Source organism: Meriones unguiculatus, chromosome 14 (assembly GCF_030254825.1).
Source record: "Meriones unguiculatus strain TT.TT164.6M chromosome 14, Bangor_MerUng_6.1, whole genome shotgun sequence".
NCBI lineage: Eukaryota > Metazoa > Chordata > Mammalia > Rodentia > Muridae > Meriones > Meriones unguiculatus.
The window spans coordinates 47685221-47707968 of NC_083361.1; the positions used below are offsets into that span (position 1 = coordinate 47685221).

The 22748-nt window shown below is 41.9% G+C and overlaps 1 long non-coding RNA gene and 1 pseudogene across 1 annotated transcript in view; one reads left to right on the forward strand and one right to left on the reverse strand.

Moving 5' to 3' along the window:
- The window catches only part of LOC132647205 (uncharacterized), a 220862-nt gene that overhangs the window by 42851 nt on the left and 155263 nt on the right, over positions 1–22748 (reverse strand). The gene's annotated exons all lie outside the window — the stretch shown is intronic.
- LOC132647568 (small nucleolar RNA SNORA17) lies at positions 19657–19768 on the forward strand (annotated as a pseudogene).

Here is a 22748-nt window from a genome sequence, read left to right on the forward strand (position 1 = left end):
TTTATATGTGTGTGAATGGTTAGGTTTCTAAGCTGGCACTGGCTTTGGTGAGGTGGGAAGTTTTTTTTTTTTTAATGCTTTATTCAATACATCAATTAAGTATTATCACCACTTAAAAAAAATCAAGAACATTAACAATGTACACCTATACATTATAACCTGGCTGTATGTTTTTATTGCTTGCAGATTTATACCCCAGAGTAGAAAAGTGAACTGCAGCTAGATGAGAACATTATAGACTCTGCATTCAGAACCAAGAAGGTGCATACAGGGATGCTGAAACAGCTTCTCAAACCTTGGTTTCTAAGGGAACACTGAGCATCTAAGGGAACAGTGTTACGTAGGAGATGGATGAGTCAGCCCTCTTTTTATTTCATTCACTCTGCAAAGGCTAACAAAGGAAAGGCCGCAGATGATTTATGAAGATTATCCTGTAATCACAGAGTAGCATCAGCCATACAATCATTTTTGTACCAAGGGAAAACAAAACAAAACAAAACAACAACAACAAAAGCCTTTTGCTTTCTTTAGAATGAAATCATTAAAATACAAAGCTCTCCACAACACTTCTGACATCATATCAGCAATGACAATAAGAAATACTGGCTTTGTTCATGAAGGAACTTGGACTTTGGCATGGTTATTAATTCACTCAAGCATGCATCAAGAACAGAGTAAGGAAGTCAGGGAGTACATGAGTGATCCCTAAAAAGAGCTCCATCAATTTACTGTTTTATAAATCAATATTTGCTGTGTTCAGGAACTGAGTTTAGTACAGTGATAAACTATAATTATGAAGCCTTATGAAGCATTTGCCAAAATCCTAATTTCCTAGAATCAATATTGTGGAAAGAGAACCGATTCTGAATGTTGTTATGTTACTTCGACATGCAAGTTGTGGCATGCTTCATCTTCCCAAACAAAATTAATTAAAATGCAGACAAACCACCATCATCACCGACACCAACAACAATAACAACACACACACACACACACACACACACACACACACACACACAAACTTTTGAAAAGAATGTTCTGTTTTATAAAGTCGTTAAGGGAAAGGTTAAGGGTCGTCATTGCAGAGATTCTCTGAGCAGAACATCCTGGGAGAAAAGCACTTCAGCCTTTTGAGTCTTACAAATGGTGAGAACTGGAAGTATAAGAACTGACAAATCTGTCAGCATTGGAATAGAGGCAGGAAGAAGCTCATGCCAATATCATGTTAAAAAAGGGGGGGACACATTTTCTTACAGAATAGCCTGGTTCTGACTCCTTCTGACAGCTCAGTATCACACAATAGGATTCTCTCAGGCTAGTCTGTGTGTATAATTTGATATACACCTACCAGCATCTCAATATCGATAGCAGCCATTGTCCTGAAGTTTGATGGGTCCATAACTTGAGTGTTAGATATATTATAGTAGAAGAAAGCTACAATAGGCAGGGTATAGACCCAGAGTCCCTCTTCCCTCCTGCATAAGTCTCTGGATCAAAATTCTGATTTCAGACATAGCTAACTGGTGAAGAGCCTGTTAATTTAGGCATAGGATAGAGTTGTAAGCTTTCTTAGGACTTGAACAGGCCTATGTGAAAATTAAAACTCGATTCCAAAATCTGAAAGCTGATACAAAAAGAATTAATATTTTCTCATTTTTTTTTCAATGCAGTTTATTCAGGAACCTTGAACAATCATCTGACCCTGGGGAAAGCCAGCCCACAGCTTAAATAGCCTCTGGGTAGCCAGCCCCAGCATGCCACGTGGGCAATGCAGATAGGTCCACATACATGGAAGCAAGCCAGATCCTCAGCCTTAGCCAAATGTGGAGTTGTTCGTGACAGAGAGCACTCACCATCGGGAAGGTGGAAGGCGGAAACCAGCTCCACCTGGGGCATCAACCCGCATGCAATCAGACATGCTCTTCTCTGGGTCCAAAGCAGCTGACCCTGAGTGCAGTGCTTAGCCTCACATCCTGAGCATAACATTTTAACTTTTTATGGTAGCCAACCATGCTTGTGGAGACTGTCCTGCTTCAATGGCTGTAAAGGCCTGAATGGTCATGGCTGCATTACACTGTTGTGAGACTCTAATCTTGCATATATACCACAGGCAAACCAAGGAGACCAACACCAGAAGGCCTGCTAACACTCCCATGCCCACCCATTCCTTCAGATGATTCATGGCTGCAGCAATCCATGATGATAATCCTGTGGCTAGTCCTGCGTCCACTCTGGTAGAATTTATTGTGACAATGGCCATTCTCAGCTGCTCCATCGTAGTATCGAATTCTCCAGTCCAATTACCTAAAATATAGCTAGACAATTGTTTAGACAGATTTGCAGCACAGGGAAAATTCTCATGTTGTATGCTAGTGACTCAAAGTCCAGCATACTTTCATTGACAGCCAAGTTGAGCTATTTGCCATAGGGTATCAATTTGCTCCTGCACGAGGTCAATCCTCTGATTGAACACCATCAAGCCTCCTTTTAGTTGAGCATTAATTCCTTTTTGTACATCTAAGGTATGAGCTACATTGGCTAAAAGATTATTTAGGGTCTGAGCAGTCTGCACATTATGACTCCTGGCTAATGCCGCGGTGGTAGCTCCAACAGCCGCCAATGAGATGGCAGTAACAATGGCGGCTGTAATTCCAAGATCCCTTTTCTGTCTGAAGAGAGTCATAGCGTGAGGGGCATCAACTGGCACAGGCACCCAGCGAGGCATGCGAGTAACCAGCTAGTAAATTTACTAGCATTCCAGCATTGGGCAAAAAAGCAAGTATCATTACCACAATTACTTAGCTCTATCTGGCTAATAATGAATAGAAATGGGGGATATAAACAAACAGGTGTGGGCTTATAGGAAATATTATGAGAAGCCTTAACCCCCTCGTTGGAACATCCTACATCAGTTCTAGTACTAGCAGTGGTGGAGTCCTAGGTCTGAGTAGGTTCAGGAGACCATTGCCCCCAGGGTCGAGATGTGCTCCATGTAAATTGACTGACTCCATGTTTTCCTCCACTTTTGAAAGTCATTTAAGGTTCTTAAATTATTTTTCCCTTTTTTTTAAATTTTCGTCAATTACACTTTATTCATTCTGCATCCCCCCATAAGCCCCTTCCTCTTCCCCTCCCAATCCCACCCTCCCTCCTCCCTCTGCATGCATGCCACTCCCCAATTCCACTGATAGTGGAGGTTCTCCTCTCCTTTCTGATCTTAGTCCATCAGTTCACATCAAAAGTGGCTGCATTGTCCTCTACTATGGCCTGGTAAGGCTGCTCCCCCTCAGGAGGAGGTGACTAAAGAGCAGGCCAGTCAGTTCATGTCAGAGGCACTCCCTCTTCACATTACTATGTAACCCAATTGGACTCTGAACTGCCCTGGGCTACATCTGTACAGGGGTTCTGGGTTATCTCTATGAATAGTCCTTGGTTGGAGTATGAGTCTCTGGGAAGTTCCCTGTGTTCAAATTTTCTTGTTCTGTTGCTCTCCTTGTGGAGACCCTGTCCTCTCCAGCTCTTACTATTTCCTAGTTCTTACACAAAATTCCGTTCACTCTGCCCAAGAGTTGGCCATCAGGCTCAGCATCTGCTTTGATAGTCTGTAGGGCAGAGGCTTTCAGAGGCCCTCTGTGGTAGGTTCCTAGGTTGTTTCCTGTTTTCTTCTTCTTCTTCTGATGTCCATCCTCTTTGCCTTTCCGGATGGGGATTGGACATTTTAGTTAGGGTCCTCTCTCTTGCTTAGTTTCTTTACATGCACAGGTTTTAGTGGGTTTGTCCTATGTTGTATGTCTATATGAGTGAGTATATACCATGTGTGTCTTTTTGCTTCTGGGACAACTCGCTCAGGATGATCCTTTCCAGATCCCACCATTTACCTGCAAATTTCATGATTTCCTTATTTTTCATTGCTGAGTAATATTCCATTGTGTAGATGTACCACATTTTCTGCATCCATTCTTCAGTTGAGGGACATCTAGGTTGTTTCCAGCTTCTGGCTATTACAAATAAAGCTGCTACAAACATGGTTGAGCAAATTTACTTTTTGTGTGCTTGAGCCTCTTTTGGATATATGCCTAGGAGTGGTATGGCTGGATCTTGGGGAAGCACTATTCGTAGTTGTCTGAGAAAACGCCAGATTGATTTCCAGAGTGGTTGTACAAGTTTACATTCCCACCAGCAGGGCAGAAGGGTACCTCTTTCTCCACAACCTCTCCAGCATGTGTTGTCACTTGAGTTTTTGATCTTGGCCATTCTCATGGGTGTAAGGTGAAATCTCAGGGTTGTTTTGATTTGCATTTCCCTAATGGCTAGTGAGGTTGAGCATTTCTTTAAGTGCTTCTCTGCCCTTCAGTATTCCTCTACAGAGAATTCTCTGTTTAGCTCTGTTCCCCATTTTTTAATTGGATTACTTGGTTTGTTGTTTTTCAGCTTCTTTAGTTCTTTATATATACTGGATATTAGCCCTCTGTCAGATAAAGGGTTGGTGAAGATTCTTTCCCAATCTGTAGGCAGTCGCTTTGTTTTGGTGACGGTGTCCTTTGCTTTGCAGAAGCTTTTCAGTTTCATGAAGTCCCATTTATTGATTGTTGCTCTTAGAGCCTGTGCTGTTGGTGTTCTGTTCAGGAAGTTTTCCCTTATACCAATGAGTTCTAGGGTATTCCCCACTTTTTTTTCAAGCCGATTTAATGTGTCTGGTTTTATGTTGAGGTCTTTGATCCACTTGGACTTCAGTTTTGTGCAGGGTGATAATTATGGATCTATTTTCATTTTTCTACATGTAGACATCCAGTTGGACCAGCACCATTTGTTGAAGATGCTATCTTTTTTCCATTGTATGGTTTTGGCGTCTTTGTCAAAGATCAGGTGTCCATAAGTGTGTGGGTTTATTTCTGGGTCCTCTGTTCGGTTCCATTGATCCACCATTCTGTTTCTATGCCAGTACCATGCAGTTTTTAAAACTGTTGCTCTATAGTACAACTTAAGATCAGGGATGGAGATACCTCCAGAAGATCTTTTATTATAGAGGATTGTTTTAGCAATTCTGGGTTTCTTGTTATTCCATATGAAGTTGAGAATTTTTCTTTCCAGGTCTGTAAAGAATTGTGTTGGTAATTTGATGGGCATTGCATTGAATCTGTAGATTGCTTTTGGTAAGATAGCCATTTTTACTATGTTAATCCTGCCAAGCCATGAGCATGGGAGATCTCTCCATCTTCTCATATCTTCTTCTAATTCTTTCTTCAGAGACTTGAAATTTTTTTCATACAAGTCTTTGACTTCCTTGGTTAGGGTTACTCCGAGGTACCATATGTCATCTGTGGCTATTGTGAAGGGTGTTGTTTCCCTAATTTCTTTCTCAGCCCTTTTGTCTTCTGTATACAGGAGGGCTACTGATTTTTTTGAGTTAATTTTGTATCCGGCCACTTTGCTGAAGGTGTTTATCAGCTGTAGGAGTTCCCTGGTAGAGTTTTTGGGGTCACTCACGTATACTATCATATCATCTGCAAATAGTGATAATTTGACTTCTTCCTTTCCAATTTGTACCCCCTTGATCTCCTTCAACTGTCTTATTGCTCTAGCAAGGACTTCCAGAACTATATTGAAGAGATATGGAGAGAGTGGGCAGCCTTGTCTTGTCCCTGATTTCAGTGGGATTGCTTTAAGTTTCTCTCCATTCAGTTTGATGTTGGCTATAGGTTTGCTGTATATTGCCTTTGCTATGTTTAGATATGTGCCTTGTATCCCTGATCTCTCCAATACTTTAAACATGAATGGATGTTGGATTTTGTCAAAGGCTTTTTCAGCATCTAGGAAGATTATCATGTGTTTTTTTTCTTTCAATTTGTTAATATGGTGGATCACATTGATGGATTTCCGTATATTGAACCACCCCTGCATACCTGGGTTGAAGCCTACTTGGTCATGGTGGATGATATCTTTGATGTGTTCCTGTATTCGGTTTGCGAGTATTTTGTTGAGTATTTTTGCATCAATGTTCATAAGGGAGATTGGCCTGAAGTTCTCTTTTTTGGTTGGGTCTTTGTGAGGTTTAGGTACTAAGGTGACTGTGGCTTCATAGAATGAGTTTGGTAATGTTGCTTCTGTTTCTATTTTGTGGAATAGTTTGAAGAGAATTGGAGTTAGCTCTTTTTTGAATGTCTGGTAGAATTCTGTGCTGAAACCTTCAGGTCCTGGGCTTTTTTTGGATGGGAGACTTTCGATGACTGCTTTTATTTCCTTGGGGGATATAGGACTATTTAATTGATTTACCTGGTCCTGATTTAGCTTTGGTAAGTAGAATTGATCAAGAAAATTGTCCATTTCATTTAAATTTTCAAATTTTGTTCCGGATAGACTTTTGAAGTAAGTCCTAATAATTGCTTGGATTTCCTCAGTGTCTGTAGTTATGTCCCCCTTTTCCTTTCTGATTTTGTTGATTTGGATGGTGTCTCACTGCCTTTTAGTTAGCTTGGCTAAAGGTTTGTTGATCTTGTTGATCTTCTCAAAGAACCAGCTCTTGGTTTCATTGATTCTTTGAATTGTTTTATTTGTTTCTAATTGATTGATTTCAGCCCTGAGTTTGATTATTTCCAGCCGTCTGCTCCTTCTTGGTGTGTCTGCTTCTTCTTTTTCTAGGGTTTTTAAGTGAGCCATTAAGTTGCTTGAATGCGCTGTCTCAAATTTCTTCTTGAAGGCAGTTAGTGCTATGATCTTTCCTCTTAGCACTGCTTTCATTGTGTCCCACAAGTTTGGGTATGTTGTGTCTTCATTTTCATTGAGTTCTAGGAAGATTTCAATTTCTTTCTTTATTTCTTCCCTGACCCAGCTGTCTTTTAGTAGCAAGTTGTTCAGTTTCCATGTATGTGTACGCTTTTTGCTATTTCTGTTGTTACTGAGGTCCAGCTTTATTCCATGGTGATCAGACAGGATACAAGGGATTATTTCAATCTTCCTGTATTTGTTGAGGCTTGCTTTGTGACCAACTATGTGGTCTATTTTGGAGAAGGTTCCATGAGGTGCTGAGAAGAAGGTAAATTCTTTTGTGTTTGGGTGTAAGGTTCTGTAAATGTCTATTATGTCCATTTGATTCATGACCTCTGTTAGAGATATTGTTTCTTTGTTTAATTTTTGTTTTGTTGACCTGTCCTTTGTTGAGAGTGGGGTGTTGAAGTCTCCCACTATTAGTGTGTGGGGATCTATATGTGGTTTAAGTTTTATCAATGTTTCTTTCACAAATGTGGGTGCCCTTGTATTTGGGGCATAGATGTTCAGGATTGTGATGTCTTCTTGGTGGAATTTTCCCTTGATAAGTATGAAGTGTCCTTCCCCATCTCTTTTGATTCATTTTGGTTGAAAGACTATTTTATCAGATATTAGAATGGCTACTCCTGCTTGCTTCTTGCATCCATTTGCTTGAAAAGCCTTCTTCCATCCCTTTACCCTCAGGTAATGTCTATCTTTGTGACTTAGGTGTGTTTCTTGTATACAACAGATTGCTAGGTTTTGTTTACGCATCCATTCTGTTAGTCTGTGTCTTTTTATTGGAGAATTAAGTCCATTTATATTGAGAGAGAGTAATGACCAGTGGCTGTTAGATCCTTTGAGTTGGATGTTGGCTGTGGTCATACGGTTGTGTACTTGTTTGCTTTTTGTTTTTCTGTAGTGGGGTTATTTATTTCCTGTGTTTTCTTGAATGTAGCTAGCTTTCTTGAGTTGTATTTTCCCTTCCAGTGTCTTCTGTAATGCTGGATTTGTTTGTAGGTATTGTTGAAATTTGTTTTTGTCATTGAATATCTTGTTTTCTCCGTCTGTGAGGACTGAGAGTTTTGCAGGGTTTAGTAGCCTGGGCTGACATCTGTGTTCTCTTAGGGTCTGCATGATATCTGTCCAGGCCCTTCTGGCTTTCATAGTCTCTGTTGAAAAGTCAGGTGTGATTCCAATGGGTTTGCCATTATATGTTACTTGGCCTTTTTCTCTTGCAGCTTTTAGTATTTTTTCTTTGTTCTGTATACTTACGGTTTTGATTATTATGTGGCAGGAGGATTTTCTTTTCTGGTCTAATTTATTGGGTGTTGTATAGGCCTCTTGTATTCTTATTGGCCTCTCCTTTAAATTGGGGAAATTTTCTTCAATGATTTTGTTGAAGATATTTTCTGGGCCTTGGTGTAGGGAATCTTCTTTTTCTTCTATTCCTATTATTCTTGGGTTTTGTCTTTTTATGTTGTCTTGAATTTCTTGGACGGTCTGTGTCAGGAATTTTTTAGATTTACCATTTTCTTTGATAGATACATCTATTTCTTCCATTGTATCTTCCACACCTGAGATTCTTTCTTCCATTTCTTGTAGCCTATTGGTTATGCTAACCTCTGTAGTTCCTGCTTTCTTCCCTAAGTTCTTTCTCTCTACAATTTCTTCCATTTGTGTTCTTTTTAATTTTTCCAATTCTATCTTCAGGTCTTGAGCTATTTTGTTGGTTTCCTTCCCCTGTCTGACTGTGTTTTCATGTTTTTCCATCAATTCCTTCAGCTGTTTTTTTGAATAATCTACTGTTTCTTTTATTTCATTCAGTGATTTAAGCATTTCCTCTTTAAAGGCCACATACCGTTTGGCTTCAGCTTCTTCTATTTCTTTTCGTATTTTATTTGTTTCCTCTGTTATCATCTTCTTGAGCATAGATGTTAGGTCGACTCCTTGAATTTCATTTATGCTGGGGTGTCTAGGGCTATTTGTCCCTGGATAACTAGGTTCTGGAGATGCCATAATGCTCTGGCTTTTGTTGGTTGAACTTTTACGCTGTCTTCTACCCATTGGGCTATCTTAGTTGTTTGAATTTAGTTTCTGGTTGTTCCTGGACTGTTGTAGTGGAGAGAATCCCTTTGGCAGGAAGATGGTTTTTCCTCAAGGAAGCCTTCCCAGCTTTTTGGGTATAGTCCCTGGATGTCTGGTGTTTTTCAGGAGTTGCTACAGCTCACCTCAGGCATAGAGACCTGGGTGGTAACTGTGGTCCTGATTAGTCAAGAGGGCTCTCCTCTCACTGGGAGAAGTCCTGGAGACAGCTGCCCTCCTTCTGGGTTTCTTGCTGTAAATTTAGTGATCAGCTGCGGTAATCTGTGGCGGGTGAGTACTGCTCTGGTGTCTTGGGGCACTCAGTTCTGTCTGTTTGCAATCTGAAGTCTGCTAGGTGACCCCAGCAGCACGGTTTCTTCCTTCTCTGTGGGGGTCCTCTCCGGACAGGGGTTCCCAGTCCCTGTTGTACTGGGGCGCGCAGCTTGTCTGTACCACTGAGCTGAGTGCAAAGCTCTCTGCGCACAGCAGGAGCTCGGCTGTGATGGCGTCAGAGACCTTCCGGGGAAAGACTGGGTGACCTGCGATCAGACCCGCAACCCTGCTTCCCCATGGGGTCCCCCCGCGACTGGGACTCCCAGTCTCAGGTACCCTTGTGCCCACGGATCAGCCTGGGAAAGTGGCTGGGACACGCCCGCTTGCGGCTCCAGCCCGGAGACCCAAAGCCTGCATTACCCGGGATTTCTTCCGGGTTCTGGCTGGGTAGCCGTGAGTGGACCTGACCGATTCCCTCGCCGTGGGAGCCTCCCCTCACCTGGGAAACACAATCGATGTAGTTTCAGGGCCCTGAGTTCAGTCTCCTGGTCTCTGCACGGATAGTGCTGTCCTGCTTCTCAAACGCGCTGTTTTCCCGGCACCGCCATCTTGGCTCCCCCTATTTTCTCATTTTTTAAATAAGAAAGTTTACATATGCCATTGATTGCTTTGCATGGTCACCAAATGTGTGTATGAATGATTCTTGGCTTTCATGTTGTCATGACATACTTATTCAAGTTGTCTTCGATAAGTTGTCTTGACTTCCATCATCCAAGTATTTCTAGAGAGAACTTAATAGTTATATTGGCTTTGTTTTATCTACCTCAGCAAAAGGAGAGGGAAAATCCCACAACCCAGGCCCTAAAGAACACCCTTAATTTCCATATTTAAGAGTTAACTTTGTTTAGTGGGAAGGACTTCTCAGAGAAGATGTCATATCCCCACACATGACCTTCTAAAATTGTGTAATTACAGATCATGAAGTAGGTACTGTTGCTCAGGGGACCAAGAGTTCAGCTGCTGGAAGGAGAGCTGCAACCATCCCCTCAGTAAGCCAAAAGCCCCAGGAGGCTTTGTTTCTCTGATTTGGGATTTTGCTTTTTTGAGCAGGATCTTACTCTGTAGCTTGTCCCATACTGAATTTAGTAGCAGTTATCCTGCCTTTGCCTCAGTATTTGAATTGGAGGCCTGAGCCACCCTACAGCTTTTTTTTTTACTCACAAATAATAATTATCCATACATATGGAATACAGTATTGTGATTAAATACAAGTATACAAGGCACATTGACTGAATAGGGTGACATTTCCATTTCCTTATCATTTCTTCATGTATGAAGTCTCCGAGCTTTTTTTTTCTTATTGTATTATAAAATATGTAGTATTGTCACCTACTGTGCTGTAGAACAGCAGAATGTATCTACCCTATCTAACTCTATTTTGGTACCTGTTATCCAACCTCTCCCACTCCACTCCCTCCTACCCTTCAATGCTTCTTGCAATCACTGTTTGGCTCTTTGCTTTGAATCAGCCATTTTTAGCCTGCACATATGTGTGGAAATGTATGATACTTGTCAGTATATGTCTGGCTTACTTCCATTTATGTAAAGCATGACAGCTCTATCCATTTGAATGCAGATGAATATTTTATTCTTTTGGTGAGGGAATATTTTGATGTTTATATATACTATATTTATTTTCATTTATTTTCTAATGGATTAAACTCTATACCTCACACATAGGAGGCAAGCTCTCTGCTGCTGAGCTGTATCTCTGGCTTACATATAATTTTTATTTTGAGTCAGAGTCTTACTAAGTTTCCCTGGCAAGCTTTGAAATTTCTCTGTAACCCAGATATGCTTCGGTTTTATGATGTTCCTGCTTAAGCCTCCATAGTATCTGAGATTAGAATCCTGGGACATTGTGGTCCATGTTACCACTGGAGGTCATACAATAGCTATGATCTGTGCTGCTGCCTGAAACCATGTTGATGTCTGTGGGCCGGGCTGTTGTAGTTAGACCGCACTGGTATCTAGTCCTAGAAGCAATGTTGTCCTTGGCCTATGCTGCTGAAAGGGCTATGCTGTTGTTCAAGGCCCAAACTCCAGCAGAGGGCCATGTTGTTATCTGTAGTCTGTGCTGCCACCAGAGACCATGTCTGTGTCTGTGGTTCTCCTGCAGTGGTGTGTGTATGCGTGTGTGTGTGTGTGTGTGTGTGTGTGTGTGTGTGTGTTGATATGGCCTGTTTCCCACAGACAACCATGTAGATGTAGTAGTATGTGTTACCACCTGAGACCTTGCTGACATCTGTGGGCCATGCTGCCTATGAGGACAATGTTGGGACCCATGGTCCTGCTGCAGCTGGTGTCTGTGTTACCACTGATGGCAATGGTCTGTGCTGCTGCTCAAAGTCATGTGACGTCCATGGGCTAGGCTGCCACCAGGGACCATATTGATGTCTGTGGCCCAACCTGCCACTAGAGATGAGGCTGAGGTCTGTGGGTCATGCTGATGCCAGTAGCAAGGTAAATATCTGTGGTCTGTGCTGTCACCAGACATCATGTGAAGATCCATGATCTGTGCTTCTTCTGACTGTAAGAGACAACGAAGCTTCTTGTGCAGTGGTATGGATGCCTGAAAATTCACCTTAGAAAAAGACATAGAAGGCTTCTGTGATAACTCTTACCCCCACCTCTCAAAATAACTAAATAGGAAGCCATCAAATAATACTCTTAAAAGTTGTAATAAAGATACTAAAGTTAGACTCCCTACAAAACAGGGCAACTGGTGGGCATTGGGAAAGACTCACTTTTCTTTAAAGGGCTGGCCACTGGGAGTTTGACCATGTTCCAGTGACTATATGGACAACAAAAACTAACTATTTTGTTGTTTTTCAGCGGGAGGAGGCACAAAGGTGGCAGTGGACCTGAGATGACTAGAAAGTAGGAGTAATCAGGATCCATTATGTGAAATTCCCAAATCCCCTTACTAGGGAACATACTTGGAGACTGAACTATCTATGGGCTACATCTGAGCAAGAGGTCTAGGTCCTCTCCATGAATGGTCCATGGTTGGCATATCTATCTCTGCAGGCTCCCCTGAACCCTGAAATTTTGGCTTTTTTGGTCTCCAAGATTTCACCTTACACCCATCAGAATGGCTGAGATCAAAAACTCAAGCGACAACACATGCTGGAGAAGATGTAGAGAAAGGGGAACCCTCCTCCATTGCTGTTGGGAATGTAAACTTGGGCAACAGTTTTGGAAATCAGTTTGGTGTTCTCTCAGAAAATTAGGAATAGTGCTACCTCAAGATCCAGCTATACTACTCCTAGGCATATATCCCAAATATGTTCAACTACACAACAAGGACATTTGCTCACCTATGTTAGTAGCAGGTTTATTTGTAATAGCCAAAATCTGGAAACAACCTAGGGTGGTTCTTTATGTTTCAAATAATTTTATCAAAAGAGCCCCTTATAAGAGTGTCCAGCAGCTTACATTTGACTGGTTCCAGATTCAGTAAAGCTGTCAACCAAGATTAGCCACTATAATCATTTATGGGACCATGAATAGCACTTCAGTGGCTGAATTCCTGAAGAAAACCTATTATGTTTGTAGCATCCATCTATTGCAAATAGTTTCACAATTTAAGAGTGTGATTTCTTGAGCCCTGCTCCATGCTGTGATTTTGGCTGGCTTGATCTTGTGCAGTTCTTTTGCCTGCAGTCACAGTAGCTATCAGTTTATGAGTGCAACGGCCTTGTCATGTCCAGAAAACACTGTTTTGTTACAGATATCTTTATTTCTGGCTCTTACAGTCTTTCCAAACACTTTTATGTGATGATTCCTAAGACTTTCTGTCAGGAAATGTGATATAGATATCCCATTTATAGATGAGTATTCCATGTGATATAAATGTCACATTCATAGCTGAGTTATTTATCTGAACATTGATTAGTTGTGGGTCTCTGTATTAATCACCATCTACTGAAAAAGAAGCTTCTCTGTAGTGGAAGTTTGGGTTATGTTCCATAAACATGTTTTTGTTGTAGTCCCAAGTATAGGATGTGAGAATGCTTTTAGGTAACAACTTCATGAAAGGTGAGTGATCTTTGTCAGCTGATTAACAGCCTCATAAGAAGGCAAGTGATCCTTGACAACTAGAAATTGCCTCCTGCAGGGGGCATGGTTTTTGCCAGCTTAACATCCTGATGTAGACTCTGATAAGAGTCTACAGGAGCCCAGAGAAAGAGAGACAGAGACAGAGAGACAGAGGGAATGCGTCCCTTTGCTTTGAGACACTTCTAGAGAGAAATGCTTCGAAAAATGCTTCAAGGAGGTTGATGCTGCCCCTGCTGCTACTGGTCATTGTCTCCACTTTTGCTATTACTCTGTTGCTGGATTGCTGGTTTGCTGGTTTGCTGGACTGCTGAATATCCTGACAATAAAGAGTGAAATTGCCCCAAGGAACCGTGTTTAAAGAGGTCTATGTCCCTTGTCCCTACTAACCTTCTTTCTCTCCCACCTAGGGTTGTTGGGTTGGAGATAGAGGCTTAAGAAACCCCAAATAAAGTAGGTTTAAAAAAATCAAAGTCTATACTTCTCTAGTGAGGGTTTAGAAACACTAACCTGTGGGCATAAAGACAAGAACTTAGGAGATAGTTTTAAGTGTGTGACATCTACAGCAATTGCGTCTTACTGTAAAATTCTGTAGGATAGTCAACAGCATTGGCAATAGCCATTGATGTTTGAAGGTTCTATGAAACCAAACTGATCACCAGCTTGAGGTGGTAATCAACTTAAGCCCAATTGGTTTTCTACTTCATGGTCTATTATGTTTGGGAGGGACATTGTCCTCATGTAGTTTAAGCTGAGTTACCTGAAAAAAAAAAAAATCACTTTTTAGCTCTATTTCATTTATGCAGCATCCAATGAACAATAAAATGATATGTAAAGCTTTTGTTTTTGTAAAGTGGGTCCTTTTACTTCCTTTTTAGTCCAGAAATAACATCATGACAAATATATCCATTTATCTATGAAATAACTGGTTGAATCACTTTCAGAACTGTTACTCACCCTATGCTGAAGAGGACAAGAACTGAAAATAGCACTCTCACAGTAAATTCAATACTTTCAAGTACAGGACTTTTGTTTGCAATTTTTTCTTTTCTTTAATCCCTTTTCTTTCTTTCTCTTTTATTTCTCTTTCTTTTCTTCTCTTTTTCTTTTTTTTTCTTTTTTTTCCTCAAGGCTGGCTTCAAACTTGACCATAAACTCTTAATCCTGTTACTTGGAACTCATAAGTGTTAAAGAGTATGATGCCTGATATTGTATCTAGGATCTTGATATTGGGTTTGTCATTGCCTTTAGAGTGTATCCTCAGGAAGAAGATAAAAAAGGAAAGACCTTTTATTGTCTTTGGAACATAATAATGATATAAGACCCTCATCAAATACATTAGCTTCCTATGGATCTCTGGCTCAGTCTTCATTCAACCACATTTGGACTTGCCCAATCATGTGGGGAAGTTCTTAGTCACATGAGCAAATGTTTAAGTCAATCAACTATCATTTCATTTTTCACAATGTGATCTCTATATGCCTGAGCTGCAGTGGATCCCTGTATCACCCCTAGCACCAGGAAGAAATGATGGTCAAGACCATCAGAACACTTACTCTAAAAAAATTTGACTAACACAACCGGTATCTCCTAAATCCCCATGGCAGCCATGTCAGTAAGCCACTATCAGCACACCTGACACTATCCTTCATCCATACCATAGCAACCACCAGATGCTTTTAAAAGGCTTAATAGAATCACAAAACAAAGTAAACACTTTTCCAAAATTTGAACTGATTCCCAATGGTTGTAAAAATTATTGATTTTTGTTTTGTTTTATTTCTTTGACACAAAATCTCTTTGTGCAACCCTTGATAGCCTAGAACTCACTACATAGACCAGGGGAGCCTCAAGCATAAGCAATCAATTTATGCCTACCTCCTGGGTGCTATTATTACAGACATGTGCCACCATGCCTGGCCTTATAAAAGATATTATTTACTAATAAATGTATCTCCTTTCTGATTCTGGTACTATTAACCTCACACTAAAACTACATCAGCCTGTGATCACTTGAGATTAAATGATCACATGCTTTGGTCTTCAGACTTAGCTTGCAAAATGCATCATCAAACAGCCACCTGTTCAAGAGCCCTCACAGGGACTTATCCACACTATCTTGCCCATCATGTGGCAATGTCTAAGCCAAACTACAATTTGTGTATGTTCCTGGTGCTAGTGAATTCATTATTTCTCGGTGGCAAGAAGCAGCACCTTACTATTATGCTCCTTAAGGCCCTGAACTCTGCCCTTCACCCCTCAGCAACTCTGCCTATGTATGATACAGTCACTCAAAGATTTTCTTTAATACTTCTGCTATTTCTGGTTTATTGTTTGTAGGTCAGGTTTTTTTAAAAAAATATTTATTATTTATCACAATTTACTTTGTATCCTGGCTGTAGCCCCCTCCCTCATCTCCTCCCAAACCCACGTCCTCTCCCTCTTTTTTATACCCAGCAAAACTTTCAATTAACATAGATGGAGAAAATAAAATATTCCATGATGTAATTAAATTTAAACAATATATATACAGCAATTCAGCCCTACAGAAGATACTTGGAGTATAGTTGTTCTTAAGGTTGGGGAAATTTTCTTCTATGATTTTCTCGAAAATATTTTCTGGACCTTCGATGAGGGAATCTACATTTTTGTATATTCTTCTTATTCTTAGGTTTCATCTTTTTATTGTGTCCTTGATTTTTTGGGAATTTTGTGTCAGGAACTTTTCTTTGAGAGATGTATCAATTTCTGCAATTGCATCTTCAGTGCCTGAGATTCTCTCCTCCATCTCTTATATTCTTTTGGTTACCTTTGTGGTTCCTGATCTCTTCTCTAAGTTGTCCATCTCCATGGTTTTCTCAGTTTTTGTTTTCTTTATTGATTCTAATTCCTTTTTCATGTCTTGAAATATTTTATTATTCATTAGCTTTACCTGTTTGGTTGTGGATTCCTGTCTGTCCATGATAGCCTCTTTTTGTTTGTTTCCTCTTCATGTGCCTCTAGTAACTGCATAATTACAGAAGTAAGATCATTTTTCTGTGTTTCAGATGCATTAGAATATTTTGGGAGGTTCTGGTGAATCCATGATGTCCTGGGTTTTGTTGATTGTATTCTTACACTGGCCTCTAGCCATCTGGTTGTCTGTAGCCTTGACTGTTTCTGGAACCTGTACTGCAGACTGTGTCCACCTATATCTGGAGTCTGGAGTAGTCTACAGGAATATGAGAGATATACAGGGGCTCAAGAATGGGTGCTGTACATTCAAATTCAGATAAGAAAGAGAGGATGCTCTGCTGAAGCCCGCCAGCAGAGTCGAACAGTACCTGTGTGGGGAGTGAGGATTAAAATAATTAAAACAAATCATACTACACATGGGCTTGGCTTGTGAGGGCTGTCAGTAACGACTGAAGCAGCATGGGTTTATTCCAGGGTTCATTTTTTATAGGCAAAACAAAAACAAGTCAAATCAATACTAAAAGAAAAGATTTGTGGAAACACCTAACTTCTTTTCAAACACTACTTCCCTATAGCGGATAAGGTCCTTTTCTAAAACTATTTCCCTATAGCAGTTATGGTCCAAGGTCACACAGATAAGCTTTAAGGAACTTGGCGAAACTCCCTCTTTTCTCGGTCAAGGTGAAGGCCAAGGTGAAGACATAACAAAGCAGCTTAACAAGCAGCTCTCCACAATGCTCTGCTGAGTTCACTGTCTCTGCTGGCTTACTGTTTGTGACCTAGGTAGGACAAGTATATGGGGTGCAGGCAGAAAGATCTCCAAGCCAGAGCTGTTCCAGTACCCCACAGGCTTCCTTGATATGGCAGAAAATGGGATTTGGGTCCTGTGCCTAGTTCATCTCCACGGGGTACACTGTCTCTGCTGAGCTGGTTGTTTTTGACCCAGGTAAGCCAGGTAGCTGGGGAGCAGGCAGAAAGACATCCAAGCCTGGAGACACTTAGGTGCCCCACAGGCCTCCTTGGAGAGGACAATGGGACTTGGGTCCCACACCTAGCTCAACTCTTCTGGGTTTACTCCATCTTTAGCAATTAAAGCAACAAAAATTAAAACAATCATGAGATTTTATAGAAATGATGCTTCTCAAAATTACACTTTTCTTTGAGTTTTCCCAGAAACAAGTTTGGGACAAAGACTTAAGGAGACATCAAAAATTTAAAAAATATTTTTATGCTTTCTTAATTTGTATTTTTTATATTAATTACAGTTTACTCACTTTGTATCCCAGCTGTAGCCCCCTCCTTCATTTTCTCCCAATCCCCCCTTCCCTTCTTCATCTCCTCCCATACCACTCCCCAAGTCCACTGATAGGGGAAGCCCTCCTCCCCTGACCCTAGCCTATCAGGTCTCATCAGGACTGGCTGCATTGTCTTTCTCTGTGGCCTGGCAAGGCTGCTCCCCCTGATGAGGGAGGTGACCAAAGGGCCAGCCACTGAGTTCATGTCAGAGACAGCCACTGTTCCCCTTACTAGGAAACCCACTGGGAGACTAAGCTGCCATGGGCTACATCTGAGCAGGGTTCTGGGTTATATCCATGAATGGTCCCTGGTTGGAGTATCAGTCTCAGAAAACACCCCTGTGCACAGATTTTTTGGTTCTGTGGCTCTCCTTGTGGCTCCTGTCCTCTTCAGGTCTTACTTCCCCAACCTTCTTTCATAAGATTCCCTGTACTCTGCCCAAAGTTTGGTTATGTGTCTCAATATCTTCTTTGATACCTTGCTGGGTAGAGTCTTTCAGAGGCCCTCTATTGTTCCTTCATCTATTACATTCTGACTGCAGTTTCCACTCTCTTTTCTTCAATTCCCTCCTCTCCCTATCATCTCCTCCTCCATTTCTTTTCAGGAAATGGTAGGCCTTCCATAGATATCAACCAAACATGGCATGTTATGGTAGCTCCCTTGCTAGACCAGGCAGCCCAGTATGAGGAAGTGGGTTCTCTGACTCCAAAATAATTCTGTGAGCTCCACCTAATGGTTGGTTATGGGTCTCTGCATCTGTTTCCATCAGTTACTGCATTAAAAACAATTGGGTCAGGCAACAATCTATGAGTATCCAAAATTGAGCATAGCAAAATATCATTAAGAATCATTCCATTGACCATTGCCCCCCTTTTTTTTTCAATCCTTTTTGGCTCCATCCTTTCTAGGCAGGGTAAGGGGTAGAACCCCTCTTCTGTCATGGGTCTCAAGCTGAACAAGTCATTGATTGAATACTCCCAAAATTTCTGTGCCACCTTTATCCCAGCAAATCATGTAGGCAGGACAAATTGAAGGTTGAAGGTTTTGTGGCAGTGATAGCTTCCCATCCCTTCACTGGAAGTCTTGCCTGGTTTTAGGAGATGACCAGTTCAGGCTCTGTATCCCTCATTGCTAGGAGTCTTATCTGGGGACACCCTCATCTATTCCTGAGAATTTCCATTGTACTAATTGTCTATCTCAGCCACGAAATGCCTCCCAATTCCAGTTGTCTCTCCCAGTACTTCCTCCATCCTCCCATGACCTGATATCTCCTATTCCCAGTGCCCTTTCATCCACCTATGATATCTAGTTTATTACCCATGAATCTCCCAGGGAGATGCTCCCTGCCACCTTGAGCCCTCTTTGTCATTTAGCTTCCCTGTGTCTATGAATTGTAGCACAGTATTCCTTTATTTTACAGTTAATATCCACTTATGTGTAAGTACATACCATATTTCTCTTTATGGGTCTGGGTTACCTCACCCAGGATAACTTTTTCTAGTTCCATTTGCCGACATATTTAATGATGTTATTATCTTTAACAACTACGCAATATTGCGTTGTGTAAATGTACCACATTTATTTATTCATTCTGTCGAGAGAAATTTAGGTTGTTTCCAGATTTTGACTATTACAAGTAAAGCTGCTATGAATATAGTTGAGCAACTGTTCTTGTAGTAGACACTTAGGTATATGCCTAAGTGTAGTGGACTCTTAGGTAGAGCATCTTAGGTATATGCACAGGAAAGGTATAGCTGTGTTTTGAGGTAAACTGATTTCCAATTTTCTGAGAAACTGCCAATATTGATATCTGAAGTGGCTGTACAAGTTTTCTGCTCCCACAAGAAATGGAGGAGTGTTCCCCTTGTTCCACATCCTCTTCTGCATGAGCTGTCACTTATTTTTTTATCTTAGTCATTCTGACAGGTGTAGATGGAATCTCAGAGTCATATTGGAAAAGAACTAATTTTCTAAGATAACAATAAAGAAGTGCAGGGATAGTAGAGAGCAGGGAGTGCAGCTATGAAATTGTACACCATTGTACTCTCCATTCCAGTGGATTTAAGATGCTTAGTCTTATGGGAAATATGAAACAGTGGAAACACATGCTTCAGAATAACTCTATTCACAGAGTGAGCAACTAAATTAAAGCATTTATACATTCATTTTAAGAAGTTGCTGTTCCCTGTCCCTAGAGGTGTAGTTGCTGTGTCACTAGGTTACAGAGAAGAAAGAGGCCATGTCTATGCTTAGTGTTCTGACCTATGAACAGCTGAATGATTGGTAGCCTAACATTCCCTGAAAAAAGTGAGCCTGAGATGATAATCAGTCTGGCACCAGTAAGGCTTGGGTGGGCTCCCAGGATGGGGAACAAGCCAGAGACTAGAACACCACCTGGCAGGCATGAGATGGAGACAGATAACTTTTACAAGGAGCCACTCAGGTCAGCCAGGTGAGGAACAAGATGACCACCAGACCAGTGCCACGGGGTCTGGAGAGGAAGCTACCCTGAGATGACTACCAGTCCAGCACTGCACAGGACTAGGTGATGGGAGGGGCAGACCATGCTCAAGATAACCTCTGCCTGGTGCCATAATGTACCAACAAGGCACAGCACCCCTGAGACACTTGTGAGATGACCCCAGACCCAAGATACTCAGAGATTCTGGGCACCACTAAGAGGAGCAAGTTAAGTGGTAAAGAAATGGAAGAGAAACAGAAGGATGTGGGCACAATAAAGAGAAGCAAACAGGAGACTCAAGGGTAGTGAGGAACAGTCTGATGTGAGTAGCTGGTGATACCACCTGGGACCATGGTGGGATTCTAGCCTGTGTTACTACTGGCAGCCACATATGGGTCTGTGGCCTGTATCAGCAAGGATTGTTACCACTAAAGGTCATTTGGACCTCCCGGTTTGGGCTGCTGCCTAGGGACATGTTGATGTCTGAGGACTGTGCAGATTTGACTGCACCCATCACCTGGTCATCATGAGAGAGTTGACTCTACCCCTAGCCAGCTGAAGTACTCAGGAGAATGGGCTGCACAATGCAGGAGTTGGAGGTGAGCTTGTCCTGCAGATATAAGCCTGGGAGAGTTGGCCCTACCACTTGTCTCCCATGTGGTGACATGAAAGAGAAGGAGATATCCTCCTCCCACCATGCCCCTCTCCATCTGGTTAAGTGGGAAAAATGGCCATAAAAACAGGAGAACTAGCCCTGCCTCTCACTAGCTGCAGCATTTGGGAGAGTGGCAACATAGTAGCGCTGATCCTGGTGTCTGGGGCTTGGGTGACCTGGCCCCATGTTGTGATCTTGGGAGATCTTGCCCCATGGTCATCAGAGCAGGAGATATATCCCTGCCCCTCACCTGCTGCAACAGTGGAGAAAGCAGGCCCTGCGCCTGGCCTGACATAGGGTAAACCTAGCTCTGGTTGCAGAGGTTGCTGGCAAGTGAAAGTGAGAAAGCCGGTAGGCTCACCAGCTCAGATACCTCTCAGGCCCAGATCCAGGGCTTTGAATTGTCTCACCTCAATATCTTCCCCACTGATAAACTAGAGTGCGTAAAGGGACCAGTCCTACAGATCCAAAAGTACAGGATCTCCATGACACAGGGTAACAACAGGATGTCCAAAAGGAGTCCCAGTGAGGTTTCAGTATTGATAGAGTAGCAGAAGCCAGAGGCCTCTTAACCAAACCAACTAGTCTTTGCACTGAGCATTTGCAAACAAAGAAGTGGAAACAAAAAGATATATTGTGGGACACACTATGAAACACTACAGCTTCCACAAGATTTTTTTTTTCTCTATTGGAGCGGGGCAGGATCCAAAGGTTATGGGTAAGAATGAGAGGAGGCAGAGATGAATGGGAGTGAGGTGGATGATAGGAAACTCATAAAGAAACAATAAAAAGTAAAAAAAAAAAAGTTGCTGTTGAGGGATGTTCCCAGAGACTATTGTTTGGAGATAATGGCATTGTATTGAAGACTGGTTTTTTACATGGAGCACGTCTCGCCCCTGGGGGCAATGGTCTCCTGAACCTACTCAGACCTAGGACACCACCACTGCTAGTTCTAGAACTGATGCAGGATGTTCCAATGAGGGGGTTAAGGCTTCTCATAATATTTCCTATAAGCCCACACCTGTTTATTTTTATTCCCCATTTTCATTCATTATTAGCCAGATAGAGCCAAGTAATTGTGGTAATGATACTTGCTTTTTTGCCCAATGCTGGAATGCTAGTGAATTTAGGTATGCCCTGGTTACTTGCATGCCTCGCTGGGTGCCTGTGCCAGTTGATGCCCCTCACGCTATGACTCTCTTCAGACAGAAAAGGGATCTTGGAACTATAGCTGCCATTGTTACTGCCATCTCATTGGCGGCTGTTGGAGCTACCACCACGGCATTAGCCAGGAGTCATAATGTGCAGACTGCTCAGACCCTAAATAATCTTTTAGCCAATGTAGCTCATGCCTTAGATGTACAAAAAGGAATTAATGCTCAACTAAAAGGAGGCTTGATGGTGTTCAATCAGAGGATTGACCTCGTGCAGGAGCAAATTGATACCCTATGGCAAATAGCTCAACTTGGCTGTCAATGAAAGTATGCTGGAGTATGCTAGTGACTTTGAGTCACTAGCATACAACATGAGAATTTTCCCTGTGCTGCAAATCTGTCTAAACAATTGTCTAGCTATATTTTAGGTAATTGGACTGGAGAATTCGATACTACGATGGAGCAGCTGAGAGTGGCCATTGTCACGATAAATTCTACCAGAGTGGACGCAGGACTAGCCACAGGATTATCATCATGGATTGCTGCAGCCATGAATCATCTGAAGGAATGGGCGGGCATGGGAGTGTTAGCAGGCCTTCTGGTGTTGGTCTCCTTGGTTTGCCTGTGGTATATATGCAAGATTAGAGTCTCACAACAGTGTAATGCAGCCATGACCATTCAGGCCTTTACAGCCATTGAAGCAGGACAGTCTCCCCAAGCATGGGAGCTAAAATGTTATGCTCAGGATGCGAGGCTAAGCACTGCACTCAGGGTCAGCTGCTTTGGACCCAGAGAAGAGCATATCTGATTGCATGCGGGTTGATACCCCAGGTCCCGCCTCTGAGAAAAAGGTATCGGACTGGTCTGATGCTCTTTGGGTGGATGACACCTAAATGAACATCTGTACAAAGTCCCAATTTATTTCTAATATCAGAGATCAGACCTCTACTCTTGCCTGATGCGTCTAAAACAAAAAGGGGGAACTGTAGAGAGCTGCGTAATGCCA